General features: G+C 43.7%; 2 non-coding genes and 1 pseudogene across 2 annotated transcripts; 1 reads left to right on the top strand and 2 right to left on the bottom strand.

The window, feature by feature from the left end:
• LOC100939227 (zinc finger protein 746-like) overlaps window positions 1-20,760 on the bottom strand; it is a 72,402-nt pseudogene that overhangs the window by 23,843 nt on the left and 27,799 nt on the right.
• Window positions 14,180-14,251, top strand: TRNAY-GUA (transfer RNA tyrosine (anticodon GUA)). The gene has a single exon. It is a non-coding gene; the product is annotated as a tRNA-Tyr (tRNA).
• TRNAC-GCA (transfer RNA cysteine (anticodon GCA)) lies at window positions 15,812-15,883 on the bottom strand. Its single transcript has one exon. It is a non-coding gene; the product is annotated as a tRNA-Cys (tRNA).

The raw sequence follows: 20,760 nt of genomic DNA on the forward strand, positions 1-20,760 counted from the left end.
TGCAAGGCAGTCTCCTTCCTGATTCCTCACCATGTGTGGGGCCTAAGACTTCTTCCTAGAAATGCCCATTCATCACTGTACTACTGACACCTGGCCTCCGGAATCCAGACAAGTCCCAGCCTTCCTAGACTCAGGCTGCTGCCCAGCCCTGCCAGCACAGCGTTTTGTGCTCCTGCAGGCTCATCAATCCTTTGCATCTTCCCTGGCAGTCCACCTTACTGCCAAAAAGGAAAAGCAAGAGGATTTTAACATTATCATAGAAATCACGGTGGAAGTCAGTGCTTCCCCAGGCTCTTGGGCCTGCAGCAGAGAGGAGTGGCTGGCTGTTGACTGCCTTCTGAGAAGGTTGCCAGGACTACAGGGCAAAGGCCTGTGGGTAAAGGAGAAAATTCCAGTAGCAGGGAAAGGCAGTTTGCAGAAGAAGAGTTTACCAGCTCCTGTGACAAGAGCAGAAGTGGGGCCTTGGCACAGCTGAGGAGGTGTAAAGGTGTAACCCAAGTGTTACTCCAAGTGTTCTTTCTAGGTGGGATGGGGCTCTGTCTGTCATCAGAAAAGGTCACATGGGAGGCTGGAGGCAGTGGCTCATGCCTGTCACCCCAGCACTTTGGGAGGCCAAGGAAGAAGGGTCACTTGAGGCCAGGAGTTTCAGACCAGCCTGGGCAACATAGTGAGACTTCATCTCTACAAAAAAATAAAAAATATTAGCTGGGTATGGGGGCACCCACCTGTGGTCCCAGCTACTTAGGAGGTTGATGTGGGAGGATTGCTTCAGCCCAGGAGTTAGAGGCTGCAGTAAGCTATGATTGTTTCACTGCACTCCAGCCTGGATGACAGAAAAATACCCTGTCACTTAAGAAAAACAATGCGAGCCAAGTGGGGTTGTTCTGTAGCAACAGTTTCTGGTCATGAAACTATGGTAACATTGGCCCTATTAATGCTTCTGGGAAATCTACTCAGCTACACACTTCTCACTATTTCTTGGAGTTGCTCCTTCTCTATCATTCTCCATCTGTATTAACTGAAGAAGTAAAAGTTGGAAGAATCATCTTTTGTCCTAGACTGCAGTTGTGTTGAATCTGCCCCGAATGGAATACTGGGCTAGGAGAGCCAGACCTAACTCTGTCATTAAGTGTGTTAGGACAGACACCTCAGTCACACAGTTTCTCTTGTACGTGCCCACCATAACAGGTACTGGAGGTTGACTCTGAAGGCCATTCTAGCAGCCACTGGCAGTGCTTTTCCAGGCTGCTGCCCGCAACCAAGGACTCAAGGCAGGGAAGACACAAGATCCGGGGTATTTGAGAAGGGGGCACTGCCTCTTGTTATGCACAAGGTCAATGAGTTTTCACTGAGGTAGGCCTGGCAGCTCCTAGGAGCTTCCATTGTGAAGTGGCAACGCATAGTTCATCTGGGTGTGACTGTACATGTCAAAGACATTAATTGAACCCCACAATAGCAGGAGGGGGCATAGCTCAGGGGTGGAGTGTTGGACTGCAAACCAAGAGGTCACCAGTTCGATTCCAGATGCCCCCTCCGCATTTTCTATTTTGACATTTGTAGAAAGTAAAAAGTTTTGTTTTCAAAGTTTCTCTTTTTATTAAAGAATAAATCATAAGTGTTAAAAGTAATAGTTTCTTTTAAAAAACTAACTTCTTTCAAGCCTCTTTGCTTTGTGCTGATAACTCTTTATTAAGCCTTATCTTATGTAGCTGTTATATACAAAAGAATAAGTACATTCTATGTTTTGTACTTTAACCAAGATATTTGTGCTAAACATGCTTACAAGCACGTTCTAGCTCGCATCCTATGTCCCTTCCTCATTAAAGAATGTTATTACTTTTCTAAGTCTTTTCATAAGCAACTTCCTCTTTTCCTTTCTTCTCCATTACTTTTACCTATTTTAAAAAGTTTTAAATTGTAAGCTAATCAAGTTTAGTTTAAATTATAAAGTCTAGCTCCAGCCAATAGAGACAAGACACAGTAGCAAAGACAAGCTACATAAAAAGATAAATGTACTCTGGCCATTACTCCATCTGCAAAGAGCACCCTTTCCACAGAAAGTAAAATTGCCTTGCTGAGAAAACTTTTGTCTAAAATGCAAATTTTTCCTTGCAGTACCAAAAAGCAAACATTTTATTTCTAAATAAACATTTTACTTATAACAAAATGGTGGCCCATACGGGGATACATTCTCTTCCTCTCTCATGAAGATGTGCCCCACTGCCTCACTGCAGTGGCCTCAGGGTAAGGAATGGAGTCACACCCAGTGCGACAAATAAACCTAGACTCTCAGCAAGGCAGAAAGAAACCAGCCGGCGACCTAGAGTAAAAGATCTTCACATACCACATGGACCAGGTAATCTCATGCATGAGCCAAGGAAGGCAACACCAGAAGAGCTGGTAAAGAATTTCATTGGTGGTCAAGACTAAGGAAAGAAAAGCTGCAGGGCAGTGAAGCATTCCTTGGTTAAGACATACCAAGGAAAGAGAAACCGCAGGGGCAATAAAGCATTCCTTAGTCAGGACAAAGGAAAGAAAAGCTGCAGGATGCGAGTGAAGTATTCCTTAGTTGGGGTATCTTGGAGGTTAAAAAGAGGTGAAAAATCCCCATTAGGGGGAGACTGAACTGCACACAAACCTCTGGTAGTAGGAAAAAATATTTAGAACTTCCCTTTCCCGTCTTCTCAGGGGAAGAAAGAGGCTAAGCTCCACTCCCGCCGGCCACTCCCTAGCGGGAGGGGAAGGAGGGGGAGAACAGCAGCATGGGTGGCTGGCAGAGGCATGGAAAGACCAGCAGAGAGAGAAAGAGAAAGGCAGAGACAGAAAGCAAAAATCTTTTGGCAAAGTTTTAAAGTTTTCTAGAAGAGGTGAAAGAAGAAAGGGAACTCAGGAATGCAAAGAGAAAGAAAGCAGAGTCAGTACTTTAAAGGAGAAGGTCAAAGTAAGTGTGTAAGGGCTATGGATGTGAAGGTAAGGAGGAAAGACAAAGGGGCCCTCTAGCCCAGGGTCAATGACTTGTGCAATTTGGGCCGGGCATCTGCTGAGCCTCTGGGCTGGCGCAGCCTGGGCCCAGACTGCAGCCATGCAAATCCCACCCAGCCCAAAAGACTAAGTAGAAAAGAAAAAGGAAATGGGATGACAGAGAGAGAGAGAGAATGTGCACACAAATGAGAGAGAGACAGAGGGAGAGAATAAGTCAGAGAGAGGCTGAAAGAGACAGAGATTAGAGAAAGACACAGAAGGTGTAACTGGGGAAAGAAATAGTGTAAAAAGAAGTCAGAAAGTTGAGGCATGTCAAAGATGGCCTACGAAAGTTGTAAAAAATGTTGTAATAGGGAATTTATGCAAGAAATATTGTATAATTTAAAAGTACTTAGGTGTCCTAAATGTAAAGCTATTAAAGAAACAGTTTATGTGCAAAGCATGTAAGGAAAGTAAAATATACTTTTACTAAAAGAATTCTAAGGAGGCATAAAAATATGGATTTTTACCTACATTAAAAGGTTAAACAAATAGGTGCTAATGAAAATTCAAAAAGAAAATAAATATTGCTAAACCAAAGAGAAATATTATCCAAACCCCTTATAAAGGAAATCTTGCTCCAACTGCATCAAAAAACCCATTAAGGGCCCTCAAGCACAAAGTTATTAACAACACGTTTCCACCTCCAGCGGCTCCTAGAGAGGCTGCAGCACAAGCCGATGGGGGAACCTAACCTTGAACAGACACTTCCTGTGCAGGGGAGGGGGCCAAGTGGCCATTAGACAGCACAGCCCAGCCCCAGGCCAGGAGCCAGACAGCGAGGGCTCGGACAGGAGCAAAGTCTGAAGGCGGCCAGGTGAGGCACAAAGCCCCTCATTCCCAAAGCAGCACGCACAAGAGCAGTGAAGGCCACAGGGAGCTGGAGACCTTAACAGGGGACGGGGCTGTCGATTCCCCTAGGCGACGCTAAGCGGGGATGGAGCAAGGGGTGTCACCATGGGGCCTTGAGCCCCAAGACATGCAGAGTTCTGACAAAATACGGAGCCCCAGAGAGTCCCTCAGAGACAACGTAAGTAAAAATAAAAAAAGAAAATTTCTCAGCAAAAAGGCAGTAGAGACTATAAAATCAGAGACACCTACAAATTGCCTTACTTACATTCCACTGCTAATGTCCCCACATTTAAAACAAAAAAAGCAGTTTCTCAGAAATTATATACTGAGTTTATCTTCCACTTTCCCTTCCCTCAGAACTAAAAGTCTTTTAACACAAGTACCACCCCTAAAATTTCTGGTAAACCAGCACCAGCCTGGAGACCATGTCATCATCGAAAGACAAAAAGAAAAAAGAAAAAAAAAAAAACTCAAGCCAGTCTCGGGAGGACCCTGCCTCATGCTGCTAACCACTGAGACTGCCATTCGCACACCAGAAAAAAGACAGACACATCACACCCAAGTCAAGAAAGCATCATCACCATCGGAATCATGAGCCATTGTTCCAAGGTTAAGCCCTATCAAATTAAAGCTAAGAAAAACTCAATCTATCTTTTCTTTTTCTTTTCTTCCCTTTACTCCCCATCTTATTATTAATGTAACTAGATCTAACTCATCTCAAGTTATTACTTTTGATGCCTGTTTAGTTATACCTTATAGAGATTTACATAACCAAAGACAGCTTACTACTTCAAAAAAATATCTCTGTCCCTCTTTGACTTCCTCAGATTGGGAAGACATAATGAGTTCCTGTAAGTATTTATAGTATAAAAGCCAACATTTCAAAAAAAAAAAAATCCTAGAGAAATTTTTGAAATGCACTTTATTGCTACTTCAACTTCTCCATCAATCACTCCTCCCAAACACAGTGACAAATCCAAAGTCTCTATAGTAAAAGAAAATCTAAATCAAACAATAGCAATTAAAACAGGGTATCAGGATATAAATGCCTGGCTAAAATAGATTAAATATTCTATCTGAACTCTAAATAGAAGCAATGGTCATGCTTGTGTGCATGGTAGGCCAAAGGTCCAGGTAGACCCCTTTCCACTCAGATGGTCCTCTACAAGACATCGACTGCATGGTAGCTCCTTTTCAAAATCCTACAGCCTGGGATAGTGAACTGTGCCAAACTCTCTCTCTGCTATTTCCTGAAGTGCAGTACCCTGTGGGTCAGCCACCGAGGGCCATCCAGCCTCCATATTCCAAGACCAATTTTACCTCGTGTCTCCAACAAGAGAATAATTTGGTGTTCCTTAGAGACTAAACAGGAGGCAGTGAGGTGAAGCACTTCCAAGAGCTGACGCATCACTATGCCCTTATTCATCCCGAAGCAGATGTACAGTAGTATTGTAGAACACCTTTACTAGACACCCTGACAAATAATTAGAGCAGTACTTGTGCTCTAGTTCAATTAGCTATCCTTTTACCCTGGTATTTCATCAACCAAAAAAACTTTTTCTTTTAAAAACTCAAGCAAAACAGCTAAGCCAAGACATGTTAAGAAAGTTTAAAGAGAAAAAACTATAAAATCAAGAGGAGCAAATTGTAGAAAGTAAAAAGTTCCCTCTTCAAAGTTTCCCTCCTTATTAAAGAATAAATCATAAGTGTTAAAAATAATAGTTTCTTTTAAAACCTAACTTCCTTCAAGCCTCCTTGCTTTGTGCTAGTAACTCTTCATTCAGCCTAATCCTATGTAGTGGTTAGATAAAAAAGAATAAGTACATTCTATGTCCTTGTACTTTAACCAAGATATTTGTGCTAAACTTGCTTACAAGCATGTTCCAGCTCACAGCCTATGCCCCTTCCTTATAAAATCATGCTGCTATAAAGACACATGCACACGTATGTTTATTGCAGCACTATTCACAATAGCAAAGACTTGGAACCAACCCAAATGTCCGACAATGATAGACGGGATTAAGAAAATGTGGCACATATACACCATGGAATACTATGCAGCCATAAAAAATGATGAGTTCATGTCCTTTGTAGGGACATGGATGAAACTGGAAACCATCATTCTCAGCAAACTATCGCAAGGACAAAAAACCAAACACCGCATGTTCTCACTCATAGGTGGGAATTGAACAATGAGAACACATGGACACAGGAAGGGGAACATCACACACCAGGGACTGTTGTGGGGTGGGGGGTAGGGGGGAAGGATAGCATTAGGAGATATACCTAATGCTAAATGATGAGTTAATGGGTGCAGCACACCAACATGGCACATGTATCCATATGTAACACACCTGCACGTTGTGCACATGTACCCTAAAACTTAAAGTATAATAATAAAATTAAAAAAAAGAATGTTGTTATTTTCTAATATTTCATAAGCAACTTCCTCTTTTCCTTTCTTCTCCAGTACTTTTACCTATTTAAAAAAGTTTTAAATTGTAAGCCAATCAAGTTTAGTTTAAATTACAAAGTCTAGCTCCAGCCAATAGAGACAAGACACAGTAGCAAAGACAAGCTACGTAAAAGATAAAAATTGCTTCCCTCCATTGTTCAAGTGTGCTCTGGCCATTATTCCATCTGCAAAGAGCACCCTTTCTACACAAAGTAAAATTGCCTTGCTGAGAATACTTTTTGTCTACATGCAAATTTTTGCTTGCAGTACCAAAAAACATTCTATTTCTAAATAAACATTTTACTTATAACAACTTTTTTTTTTATTATACTTTAAGTTCTACGGTACATGTGTAAAACGTGCAGGTTTGTTACATACGTATACACGTGCCATGTTGGTGTGCTGCACCCATTAACTCGTCATTTACATTAGGTATATCTCCTAATGCTATCCCTCCCCCCTCCCCCCACCCCATGACAGGCCCCAGTGTGTGATGTTCCCCTTCCTGTGTCCATGTGTTCTCATTGTTCCATTCCCACCTATGAGTGAGAACATGTGGTGTTTGGTTTTTTGTCCTTGCAATAGTTTGCTGAAAATGATGGTTTCCAGCTTCATCCACGTCCTTACAAAGGACACGAACTCATCCTTTTTTAGGGCTGCATAGTATTCCATGGTGTATATATGCCACATTTTCTTAATCCAGTGTATCACTGATGGACATTAGGGTTGGTTCCAAGTCTTTGCTATTGTGAATAGTGCTGCAATAAACATACACGTGCATGTGTCTTTATAATAGCATGATCCATAATACTTTGGGTATATACCCAGTAATGGGATGGCTGGGTCAAATGGTATTTCTGGTTCTAGATCCCTGAGGAATTGCCACACTGTCTTCCACAATGGTTGAACTAGTTTACAGTGCCACCAACAGTGTAAAAGTGTTCCTATTTCTCCACATCCTCTCCAGCACCTGTTGTTTCCTGACTTTTTAATGATCGCCATTCTAACTGGTGTAAGATGGTATCTCATTGTGGTTTTGATTTGCATTTCTCTGATGGCCAGTGATGATGAGCATTTTTTCATGTGTCTTTTGGCTGCATAAATGTCTTCTTTTGAGAAGTGTCTGTTCATATCCTTCGCCCACTTTTTGATGGGGTTGTTTTTTTCTTGCAAATTTGTTGGAGTTCATTGTAGATTCTGGATATTAGCCCTTTGTCAGATGAGTAGGTTGTGAAAATTTTTCCCATTTTGTAGGTTGCCTGTTCACTCTGATGGTAGTTTCTTTTGCTGTGCAGAAGCTCTTTAGTTTAATTAGATCCCATTTGTCAATTTTGGCTTTTGTTGCCATTGCTTTTGGTGTTTTAGACATGAAGTCCTTGCCTATGCCTATGTCCTGAATGGTAATGCTGAGGTTTTCTTCTAGGGTTTTTATGGTTTTAGGTCTAACGTTTAAGTCTTTAATCCATCTTGAATTAATTTTTGTATAAAGTGTAAGGAAGGGATCCAGTTTCAGCTTTCTACATATGGCTAGCCAGTTTTCCCAGCACCATTTATTAAATAGGGAATCCTTTCCCCATTGCTTGTTTTTCTCAGGTTTGTTTGTCAAAGATCAGATAGTTGTAGATATGTGGCGTTATTTCTGAGGGCTCTGTTCTGTTCCATTGATCTATATCTCTGTTTTGGTACCAGTACCATGCTGTTTTGGTTACTGTAGCCTTGTAGTATAGTTTGAAGTCAGGTAGCATGATGCCTCCAGCTTTGTTCTTTTGGCTTAGGATTGACTTGGCGATGCGGGCTCTTTTTTGGTTCCATATGAACTTTAAAGTAGTTTTTTCCAATTCTGTGAAGAAAGTCATTGGTAGCTTGATGGGGATGGCATTGAATCTACAAATTACTTTGGGCAGTATGGCCATTTTCACCATATTGATTCTTCCTATCCATGAGCATGGAATGTTCTTCCAATTGTTTGTGTCCTCTTATTTCATTGAGCAGTGGTTTGCAGTTCTCCTTGAAGAGGTCCTTCACATCCCTTGTAAGCGGGATTCCTAGGTACTTTATTCTCTTTGAAGCAATAGTGAATGGGAGTTCACTCATGATTTGGCTCTCTGTTATTGGTGTATAAGAATGCTTGTGATTATTGCACATTGATTTTGTATCCTGAGACTTTGCTGAAGTTGCTTATCAGTATAAGGAGATTTTGGGCTGAGATGATGGGGTTTTCTAGATATACAATCATGTCATCTGCAAACAGGGACAATTTGACTTCCTCTTTTCCTAATTGAATACCCTTTATTTCTTTCTCCTGCCTGATTGCCCTGGCCAGAACTTCCAACACTATGTTGAATAGGAGTGGTGAGAGAGGGCATCCCTGTCTTGTGCCAGTTTTCAAAGGGAATGCTTCCAGTTTTTGCCCATTCAGTATGATATTTGCTGTGGGTTTGTCATAGATAGCTCTTATTATTTTGAGATATGTCCCATCAATACCTAATTTATTGAGAGTTTTTACCATGAAGGGCTGTTGAATTTTGTCAAAGGCCTTTTCTGCATCTATTGAGATAATCATGTGGTTTTTGTCTTTGATTTTGTTTATATGCTGGATTACGTTTATTGTTTTGCGTATGTTGAACCAGCCTTGCATCGCAGGGATGAAGCCCACTTGATCATGGTGGATAAGCCTTTTGATGTGCTGCTGGATTCAGTTTGTCAGTATTTTATTGAGGATTTTTGCATCAGTGTTCATCAGGGATATTAGTCTAAAATTCTCTTTTTTTGTTGTGTCTCTGTCAGGCTTTTATATCAGGATGATCCTGGCCTCATAAAATGAGTTAGGGAGGACTCCCTCTTTTTCTATTGATTGGAATAGTTTCAGAAAGAATGGTACCAGCTCCTCCTTGTACATCTGGTAGAATTCCGCTGTGAATCCATCTGGTCCTGGGCTTTTTTGGGTTGGTAAGCTATTGATTATTGCCTCAATTTCAGAGGCTGTTATTGGTCTATTCAGAGATTCAACTTCTTCCTGGTTTAGTCTTGGGAGGGTGTATGTATCCAGGAATTTATCCATTTCTTCTAGATTTTCTAGTTTATTTTCGTAGAGATGTTTATAGTATGCTCTGATGGTAGTTTGTATTTCTGTGGGATTGGTGGTGATATCCCCTTTATCATTTTTTATTGCATCTATTTGATTCTTCTCTCTTTTCTTCTTTATTAGTCTTGCCAGCGGTCTATCCATTTTGTTGATCTTTTCAAAAAACCAGCTCCTGGATTCATTGATTTTTTGAAGGGTTTTTTGTGTCTCTATCTCCCTCAGTTCTGCTCTGATCTTAGTTATTTCCTGCCTTCTGCTAGCTTTTGAATGTGTTTGCTTTTGCTTCTCTAGTTCTTTTAATTGTGATGTTAGGGTGTCAATTTTTGATCTTTCCTGCTTTCTCTTGTGAGCATTTAGTACTATAAATTTCCCTCTACACACTGCTTTAAATGTGTCCCAGAGATTCTGGTATGTTGTGTCTTTGGTCTCATTAGTTTCAAAGAACATCTTTATTTCTCCCTTCATTTCGTTATGTACCCAGTAGTCATTCAGGAGCAGGTTGTTCAGTTTCCATGTAGTTGAGCAGTTTTGAGTGAGTTTCTTAATCCTGAGTTCTAGTTTGATTGCACTGTGGTCTGAGAGACAGTTTGTTATAATTTCTGTTCTTTTACATTTGCTGAGTGCTTTACTTCCAACTATGTGGTCAATTTTGGAATAAGTGTCATGTGGTGCTGAGAAGAATGTATATATTCTGTTGATTTGGGGTGGAGAGTTCTGTAGATGTCTATTAGGTCCGCTTGGTGCAGAGCTGAGTTCAATTCCTGGATATCCTTGTTAAATTTCTGTCTCATTGATCTAATGTTGACAGTGGGGTGTTAAAGTCTCCCGTTACTATTGTGTGAGAGTCTAAGTCTCTTTGTAGGTCTCTAAGGACTTGCTTTATGAATCTGGGTGCTCCTGTATTGGGTGCATATGTTTAGGATAGTTAGCTCTTCTTGTTGAATTGATCCCTTTACCATTATGTAATGGCCTTCTTTGTCTCTTTTGATCTTTGTTGGTTTAAAGTCTGTTTTATCACAGACTAGGATTGCAACCCCTGCCTTTTTTTGTTTTCCATTTGCTTGGTAGATCTTCCTCCATCCCTTTATTTTGAGCCTACGTGTGTCTCTGCACATGAGATGGGTCTCTTGAATACAGCACACTGATGGGTCTTGACTCTTTATCCAATTTGCCAGTCTGTGTCTTTTAATTGGAACATTTAGCCCATTTACATTTAAGGTTAATATTGTTATGTGTGAATTTGATCCTGTCATTATGATGTTACTTGGTTATTTTGCTCGTTAGTTGATGCAATTTCTTCCCAGCATCGATGGTCTTTACAATTTGGCATGTTTTTGCAGTGGCTGGTACTGGTTGTTCCTTTCCATGTTTATTGCTTCCTTCAGGAGCTCTTGTAGGGTAGGCCTGGTGGTGACAAAATCTCTTAGCATTTGCTTGTCTGTAAAGGATTTTATTTCTCCTTCACTTATGAAGCTGAGTTTGGCTGGATATGAAATTCTGGGTTGAAAAAAAAATTTTCTTTAAGAATGTTGAATATTGGCCCCCACTCTCTTCTGGCTTGCAGAGTTTCTGCCGAGAGATCTGCTGTTAGTCTGATGGGCTTCCCTTTGTGGGTAACCCGACCTTTCTCTCTGGCTGCCCTTAACATTTTTTCCTTCATTTCAACTTTGGTGAATCTGACAATTATGTGTCTTGAAGTTGTTCTCCTCAAGGAGTATCTTTGTGGCATTCTCTGTATTTCCTGATTTTGAATGTTGGCCTGCCTTGCTAGGCTGGGGAAATTCTCCTGGATAATATTCTGCAGTGTGTTTTCCAACTTGGTACCATTCTCTCTGTCACTTTCGGGTACACCAATCAGACGTAGATTTGGTCTTTTCACATAGTCCCATATTTCTTGGGGGCTTTGTTCATTTCTTTTTACTCTTTCTTCTCTAAACTTCTCTTCTCGCTTCATTTCATTCATTTGATCTTTAATCACTGATACCCTTTCTTCCAGTTGACTGAATCGGCTACTGAAGCTTGTGCATTCGTCACGTAGTTCTTGTGCCACGGTTTTAAGCTCCATCAGGTCATTGATGGACTTCTCCACCCTGGTTATTCTAGTTAGCCATTCGTCTAATCTTTTTTCAAGGTTTTTAGCTTCTTTGCGATGGGTTTGAACTTCCTCCTTTAGCTTGGAAAAGTTTGATCATCTGAAGCCTTCTTCTCTCAACCTGTCAAAGTCATTCTCCATCCAGCTTTGTTCTGTTGCTGGCGAGAAGCTGCGTTCCTTTCGAGGGGGAGAAGCGTTCTGATTTTCAGAATTTTCAGCTTTTCTGCTCTGTTTTTTCCCCATCTTTGTTATTTTATCTACTTTTGGTCTTTGTTGATGGTGACGTACAGATGGGGTTTTGGTGTGGATGTCCTTTCTGTTTGTTAGTTTTTCTTCTAACAGTCAGGACCCTCAGCTGCAGGTCTGTTGGAGTTTGCTGGAGGTCCACTCCAGACCCTGTTTGCCTGGGTATCACCAGCAGAGGCTGCAGAAGAGCAAATATTGCTGCCTGATCGTTCCTCTGGAAGCTTTGTCTCAGAGGGGTACCTGGCCGTGTGAGGTGTCAGTCAGCCCCTACTGAAGGGTGCCTCCCAGTTAGGCTACTCAGGGGTCAGGGACCTACTTGAGGGGGCAGTCTGTCTGTTCTCAGATCTCAAACTCCGTGCTGGGAGAACCACTACTCACTTCAAAGCTGTCAGACAGGGACATTTAAGTCTGCAGAGGTTTTTGCTGCCTTTTGTTTGGCTATGCCCTGCCCCCAGAGGTGGAGTCTACAGAGGCAGTCAGGCTCCTTGAGCTGAGGTGGGCTCCACCCAATTCGAGCTTCCTGGCTGCTTTGTTTACCTACTCAAGCCTCAGCAATGGCGGGCGCCCCTCCCCCAGCCTCGCTGCCGCCTTGCAGATCAATCTCGGACTGCTGTGCTAGCAATGAGTGAGGCTCCGTGGGCATGGGGCCCTCCGAGCCAAGTGTGGGATATAATCTCCTGGTGTGCCATTTGCTAAGACCATTGGAAAAGAGCAGTATTGGGGTGGGAGTGACCCGATTTTCCAGGTGGCGTCCGTCACCACTTCCCTTGGCTAGGAAAGGGAATTCCCTGACCCCTTGAGCTTCCCAGGTAAGGTGATGCCTCACCCTGCTTCAGCTCATGCTCGGTGGGATGCACCCACTGTCCTGCCCCCACTGTCCGACAAGCCCCAGTGAGATGAACCTGGTACCTTAGATGGAAATACAGAAATCACCTGTCTTCTGTGTTGCTCATGCTGGGAGCTATAGACTGGAGCTGTTCCTATTTGGCCATCTTGGAACCGCCCCCCTCAACAACATTTTAAATAGGTGTCTACGTTTTAACTTCTTCCTTATTAGACACTAGGGTAAAGGTTTCATTTTTTTCTGAAATCAGCAAATGCTGAGGCTAGAAAGTGGTGGTTCTTAATCCCAGATATAAATTAGAATCACTTGAAGAGTCTGTGAAAGTGCCATTTCCCAGGCCTCACCCCAGACCAATTAAATCAGAGCATCTAGGGTAGGGCCCAGGCATGGTAAAAGCTCCCAGGAGGCTCTAGACTGTAGCAAAGGGCAAGACCCCACTTTAGCAGAGCTTCCAAGAAGCCTCTGTAGCCCAAGTCTCCCTGTTCCCACTCTGCCTCTTCTTATTCATCCTTAGGTGAACCCCAACTATCTAGAGAAAGGTCTCAGTTAATTACGAAAGTGTATTTTGCCAAGGATGCAGATGCATGTCTGTGACACTGACTCAGGGGGTCCTGACAACCTGTTCCAAAGGTGGTAGGGGCACAGCTTGGTTTTATACATTTTAGGGACACATGAGCTATTAATCAATATGTGTAAGATGTACACTCGTTCCATCCAGAAAGGTGGGACAATGCCAGGCGAAGGTGGGACAACTGGAAGCTGGGAGGGAGCTTCCAGGTTATAGGTAGAGAAGAGACAAAAGGTTGCACGCTTTTGCATTTCTGATGAGCCCCTCTAAAGGAGGCAATCTGACAGAGATTTATCTCATAATCAGAGGGGTGACTTTGAATAAAATGGGAGGCAGGTTTGCCCTAAGCAGTTCTCAGCTGGACTTTTCCATTTAGCTTAGTGATTTGGGGCCCCCAAGATTGAATTTCATTTCACACTTATGTAGACAGCACTTAAAACAGGACCAGAGGCCGGGCGTGGTGGCTCACGCCTGTAATTCCAGCACTTTGGGAGGCCGAGGCGGGCGGATCACGAGGTCAGGAGAATATGTGAATATGTGCCACATTTTTAGAAGACTAAGTAGTATTTTTTGAGTATCTTTTTTTCTTTTTTTTTTTTTACAAAAGCAATTTGCTTTTCACTTGACAAATTATCATGAACAGTATTCTACATCAAATACAAGTCTCCAGACACAGGCTCTGGTTTCCTTTCAGTGTGGGGGAGGGTGGTGTCACTTAGTTAGAGTTCCATCCCCGGCCTAGCACACCTCACATGATGCTCAACAATTGCTACTGTCTAAGAGAATTATCTGGATGACTTGAAGGGTCTCTCCATTTATAAAGGTCAACAAGGCCATCAGGGTGTCCTCAGCCAGGTACACACAGAAGTGATGGAGAAAGAAGTATCAGTGACAAGAGGGAGGCCAGAATTCAGAGAAACAGAACCGGCGTAGACATCCGATCTGGCAGAGCTCGGTCTTGTTCTTGCGGTGCTGACACATGAAAAGGGTGTTAATTACACTGTCTACCTATGACTGGGGGTATAACTCAGGGGTAGAGCATTTGACTGTAGATCAAGAGGTCTCTGGTTCAAATCCAGGTGCCCCTTACACTGTTCTACTTTTCTACAGCCTGAAATGGGCTTCTGGATTTCTATCCCCTCAAACTGCGTAGATTTTCATTACCTTCAAGTTTAATGAGGCCAGATTCCCAATGACATTCCCTTTATGTTTCTGCAATCATTTATTATACATCCCTGGTACCAGCAAGGGCACTTTGATTAAAGAAGACATCATCTAAGGTGAGTGGAGACACAGAGGGCAATTGCTGACAGGATGGCGAGGAGCTCATGCACTTCAGAGAAGCCTGCAGAGCCAGGCTCATCAAACAGGCAGGACCTCAGCCCACCCTGGCTTGGGAGCCGCCACTGCCACCACAACAGACACTAGATGCAGCCTCTGGCCCTACTGCCATTGCCAGAGCTCTGCCATCTCCAGAATGAATTCCAAATTCACCCTGCCTCTATGTATGATTTAATCAAAATTCATAGTCTTGTTTAGGGGAATATAATTGGCTAAACTGAAGCCATTACCAATTGTGCTGGTTAATTTTACATGTTGGCAGGGCACAGTGGCTCATGCCTGTAATTCCAGCAGTTTGGTAGGCTGAGGCACGCAGATCGCTTAAGCCCAGACGTTTGAGACCAGCCTGGGCAACATGGCAGAATCCCATCTCTACAAAAAATACAAAAATTAGCTGGGCATGGTGGTGCACACCTGTGGTCTCAGCTACTCTGGAGGTTGGGGTAGGAGGATTTCTTGAGCCCAGAAGACGAAGGCTGCAGTGAGTGGAGATAGTGCCACTGCACTCCAGCTTGGGTGATAGAGGGAGCTTCTGTCTGCCTCAACAATTTTTTTTTTCTTTAAATGTGTCAACTTGGCTAGGCCATGGTGGCCAGATGTTTGTCCATAGTAATCTGGATGCTGCTGTGAAAGTATTTTTTAGATGTGATTAACACTCAATCTATAGACTTTGAGTAAAGCAGATTACCCTCCAAAATGTGGGTGGGCCTCATCCAATCAGATGAAAACTTTATGAGGAAATATCTACTGTCCCCCAAGAAAGGAATTTTGCCTCCATGCTGTCTTCAGGCTGAAGCTGCAACCTCAACTGTTCCCTGCTTCTCCAGATTGCTGCCATGCCCTGAAGACATCACACTTGCCAGCCCCCACAATGGCATGATCCAGTTCCTAAAAATCTGTCTATGTACACACACATGTGTACACGTGCACACACACACAAGCCCCTACTGGTTCTATTTTCTCTGAGGAACCCTGATTCACATACCAACATTCAGGGAGAGGACATATCTGACCTTGTATTTTCCTTGACCAGAGACAAGATCCTGTCTTCCACCAAGACTTACACAATTGTGAATTCCCCAGATGAAGAGGGTTGAGATGTGCAAGAAAAAAAGAGTTCTCCCCAGACCTGTGGACAATGACAGCCTTCAAGAAATTGGGTTTCTCTACAGCTTCCGCTGTCAGGGGAGGCTTTCTAGTGAAGACCTGACCTGCCTCCTCTCTCTCCTGCTTTGCAGAATGAATCCATGTGTTGAAGAAAGGCTAGGAATAGAACATCCTATCATGTTCAGTGAGTGAAAACAGGTAGGGGGCACCTGGATTTGAACCAGGGACCTCTTGATCTGCAGTCAAATGCTCTACCCCTGAGCTATACCCCCATTTGACTACCTGTCTCTAATAAGTACTATAAACCTGTATGGCCACATCCTGTCACCATCATGAGATGTGTACTTGCTTTGTCACGATACACTCCCTTCCTACTCCACACCTGCCTGCCAGCTCTACTTACAACCAGCATTCTTCCTTCTCCAGTGTCTGACTGAAGGCAGTGACATTAATATCACTAAGGTTTGCAGCCAGAACATCCTTCAGAGTCGCCTAGAACAGAGGGACTCAAAAGAATTGGTTGTTCAGCAGACCAGCTGGAGGTGAGGATGGGCTGGGCAGGGCAGAGCTGGGTAAAAGCAAAAGTTCTTGGGCCCCACTTGAGGACTCCTAAGTCAGACTCTCTGGGACGGGACCTAGGGAACATGTATGCTTCTAAAAAACCTGCAACATTCTGACTCATGGTTTGGAGATACTGGTTTAATCTGTTCCCTTCTATGGTATAGACCTGGAAAAAATGACAGTAATTAAAATCATGCCCAAACAAAACACACCTGATTAATGACCAAGTCATGACTAGAATCCACATTCATGATAAAGGGCCTCTTTGCACTGAACACTCTGAGGCAGGAGTTGAACTGCCTTTTCCTTTCCTCTTCTCCATTTGCTGAATCCCATGATGTGTCACATAAAAGTAGTGACCAGAAGACAGGATCCAATCCATGGAAAAGTGGAGAATCAGAGAAATATGTGGTCACTGGGACATGACACAGGATGGAGTGATTGCAAACATGTGGGCAGAGTGAAAGGAAGGGCCAACAAGCGACACCATCTTGAACCAGGGACTACTTGATATGCAGCCAGATGCTCTGGCCCCAAAATGTGCCCTCTCAACTGTTTAGATTTTCCTGATTGACACTGTTTCACCTATGTTCTCATGCCCAAGGATCTAATATACATTGTAATTTCTCATCATTTTCACTGAACCACTGGCAACTGACCTCCTTCAGACAGACCTCTATCTGGCTTTGAACTTACCCTGTCCTTCCCCATGGACCTATCAGAGGACTTCTAGAAATCCTTCCTGCCTAGAATCCTGCAGCCTCCTCCTGTCCCTGTGTGGGGCAACAATTTAGAGAACTGCTGTTTAGAGCTGGAAGCTTCCTCTCTCCTTCTCTACTGCTTTAGTTTTATCTTCTCTTACCTACATCCCGTACTCTCTTTCCACTTCACTTTCACCCTCTGCACAGTGGGGTTACTTTGGGCCTTGGCCTACATTTTTTCGACTGTCTTCTCTTCTTCCCTCTCCTCACTTACTAGTCCTTCCCTTTAAAAGGGAGACGCCTTAACAGAGGGGACCTAGCCCCATGCTGGCCCCAAACCATTAGCTCAGCACAACTGGAAGAGCCAGGACCAGGCACGAAGGCTATTTGAGCCCTGAAGCTCAGGCCTCCAGTGTCCCCTGAATTAGGACCAGGATCTCTCCCCATCAGGTTGGCAGAAATGTAATTATAGAAACTGGGCAAAGATGTACGGATACAGGTTCCTCACAGCTGCTGGGAGCACCCGGTGGCACTGGGGTACTTCTGGGGACAGCAATATGGCAATGGCAGAGATGAAATCAAGCAAGCCTATGACGTGGGAGGCCACCGCTGGGTCTGTTTTCTAGAGTAGCATCCCCACAGGGGCACAAAGAGACAGGCCCAAGAATGATCACTACAGTATCGCTTGTGAGCGTGAAAAATTAGAAAAAGCTTAAGTGCCAATCAGTGGAGGAATGGAAAATAAGTTACAATATAGTTGCTTCTGGAATATGAACCATCTGTTAAAAGGAATGAACTTGATCTACATGTATCATGGATAAGTCTGAAATACAGAATAATGAGTGATAAATATAATAACATCTATGTAATTTTTCAAAACACAAAAAACCACATAATATACTGTTTACAACTACGAATGCACATGGCAGATGTTTTAAAATGTGGATAGAGGCCAGGTGCAGTGATTCAATGCCTGTAATCCAGCATTTTGGGAGGCTGATGCAGGCGGATCATGAGGTCAGGAGATCGAGACTATCCTGGCTAACACGGTAAAACCCCGTCTGTACTAAAAATACAAATATTTGCCAGTCGTGGTGGCACACGCCTGTAGTCCCAGCTACTCAGGAGGCTGAGCTAGGAGGATCACTTGAACCCGGGAGGCAGAGGTTGAGGTTGAGCTGAGATCACACCACTGCACTCCAGCCTGGGTGACAGAGTGAGACTCTGTGTCAAATTAAAAAAAAAAAAAAAGTGGATAGAAAGGATAAACATAGACAATTCAGGACAAGTGGTTGCTCCAGGGAGGCATCGGAGACCTTAAAAGAAATTTAAATGGTATCAGAAATCCATTATTTCACACACACACATCACACACACTTTTTAAATTATGAAGCATGGCATACATTCAGCAAATAGTTATTGAATTCCTACTGTGCTAGGCAATATTCTAGGTGCCTAGAATGATTATATGAAGAAAACAGACTTAAAAGTTTTGTACTTTTGAAATCGACATTCTAATGGGGAAGATCTGACATACGATGAATCTGTGAATAGGAAACATACATATACATGATGCTGTCTGACAGGCAAGACCCAAAGCAGGAAAGCAGGTCCAGTGTCCTGGGTGACGAGAAGATAGGCAATATCTGCAGCAGCAGCAAAAAGACGAGGCCTGAGACCCAAAGGCAGGGTCTCTAGAGAGGGAGTGAGGGAAGAGGATGACAAGCTCTCAGAGGGCTGCAGTCCCCTGGAGCTCAGTCTGAGCAGGGAACACTCAGGACGTGGCAGGTCTGCTGAGTCCTGAGTCCCACAGGGCTCAGTGGAGGGATGTGCAGGAGGTGAGGAGAAGGGGAGGTGAGGTCTCACAAGGGGATGGGCCAGGCCAGATGTGGTGAGGGATAAGCTGGGAGTCCTGGCTTCTCAGACAAAAAGGACAGAGATAAAGGCCACACAGGATCCCTGCCAACGGGCTCAAAGTGGACAGTGCAGTTTGTGTCTACTCATCTTGTCTACTGGTGGGTAGAGGCCAAGGATGCTGCTGAACATCGTACGATGCAGACAGAGTGCTGTGGAGTCTTACCATCTACTACCATATTTCCAGACCCCTCTTTACCCTAACTTAACGTTGGTGTGAATGCGAGGGAAGCCTCCATATACAATGTGAATACAATGAAACCCAGTCACCCACAACTTCCCACCCAGCATAGGAAGCTGGATGCACCTGGATTGTAACCATCTACTGCAGCCCAAAAATATCTGTTCTCAGCCATCTTTATGTCCTCTAGCACACAGCACTGTCCTTGACACCTAGAAGATTCTCAAAATGCATCCGTAGAACTAAACTGTCAATGTCCTGATGATGACTGGCAAAGCGGCCAGCCCAGAACATGCTTCTGCCCTTAGGAAAGTGCAAATCTGACTGAGATGAGATGACAAACATGGGGGATGCATTTAATTTCACACAAGTGGAGCACAGGAGGGCCTCTGCGGACCACCACCTTTCTCAGTGTCAGACAAAAGGGAAAACCAAAACAGGTAGGACAGTCAAGGGTGGGTCTTCTGGAGGAATCAGGGGTCGAGCCTTGCAGAGATGTGGTCTCTGTGGTCAAATGACCCAGCAGGTCTCCACTTCAGAAATTTGGTTTTTCTCGTGTCCACCTGTCCTTCTCCTCTACCACCTGAGACAGCAAGAACAACCCCTCATCCTCTTCCTCAGCCTACTCAATCTGAAGCTAATGATGAGGATGATGACCTTTACTATGACCCACTTCCACTTAAAGAGTAATAAACATATTTTCTTTTCCTTATGATTTTCTTAATAAAAAGTTTCTCTAGCTTATTTTAAGTATATAATATATAATACATAGAGCATACAAAATACGTGTTATTGACTGTTCGTATTGTCAATAAGGCTTCTAGTCAATAGGAGACTATCACTAGTTAACTTTTTGGAGAGTCAAAAGTTAGATGTAGACCTTCGGCTGCGTGGGATTGGGGGCTGGTGCCCCTGGCCCCTGTGTTGTTCAAGGGTCAACTATACTCCCGCCTTCCTTCTCAGTGTCCTCCTCTCCCTCCCCTCATCCTGTGCCCTGCCTTTGTCTCTTCCTAAAAGATTAGGTTTGCCACTTGTTTCCCTGATAGAAAGTGTTTGGTTCTGGAGCATTAGCTGAGTAAGTATCAGTCAGGGCCACTTGAGTGGCCAGAATTGCCAGGAAGACAAAGAGAGAAAGAGGCTTTTTCCTTCCTTGCAGCTTCGAGGGCTACAAGCAGAGCCATGTCTTCCACTGTGCCTCACCCAACTGGGGATCCTCAAAATGTGGACAGAGGGTTCACAGGGTGGGGAAGAATAGGAAGAAAAACAAAAAAGAAAACACAAGAGAAATGCTCACCAAAGCAAAGCAAGACAAGACTGATCAGGCCTGCAGAGCAGATCTGGGCAGGTCACATGGGGCAGCAGGAAAGTAGAGAGGAGCATGGGACAAACCGACCTCCTTACCCTCTCGTCCTCCTTGCAGGAAGAATCAGCTACAGGGGCCTCAGGAGGTGAAAGGAAACTGTTTTTGAATACTCTGGTCAGTATGGGAAGAAATTAGTGTAGGTAGGGAACATATGAATTTGAGTCAGGGACCTGTGGATCATCAATCAAATGCTTTACTCAAAAACAACTACTGAAGCCTGAGTAAACTTCAATTCTGAACTTTAATGCAGGGAGTCGAGTAATCACTCATGGCCCGCCACCACCCCTAGCTGACTGTGCCACTGCAATTGGTCATCCTCCTACCATTCCCACAGCTTCATTCTGACTTCCCCCACCTTCCCACCCTCTCCCACCTCTACACACCTGGCCACTGCCTATGCCTGCAGCTCAGCAGCCCACATGCCCTCAG

This window comes from Pongo abelii, chromosome 6 (assembly GCF_028885655.2).
Source record: "Pongo abelii isolate AG06213 chromosome 6, NHGRI_mPonAbe1-v2.0_pri, whole genome shotgun sequence".
NCBI classification, from domain to species: domain Eukaryota; kingdom Metazoa; phylum Chordata; class Mammalia; order Primates; family Hominidae; genus Pongo; species Pongo abelii.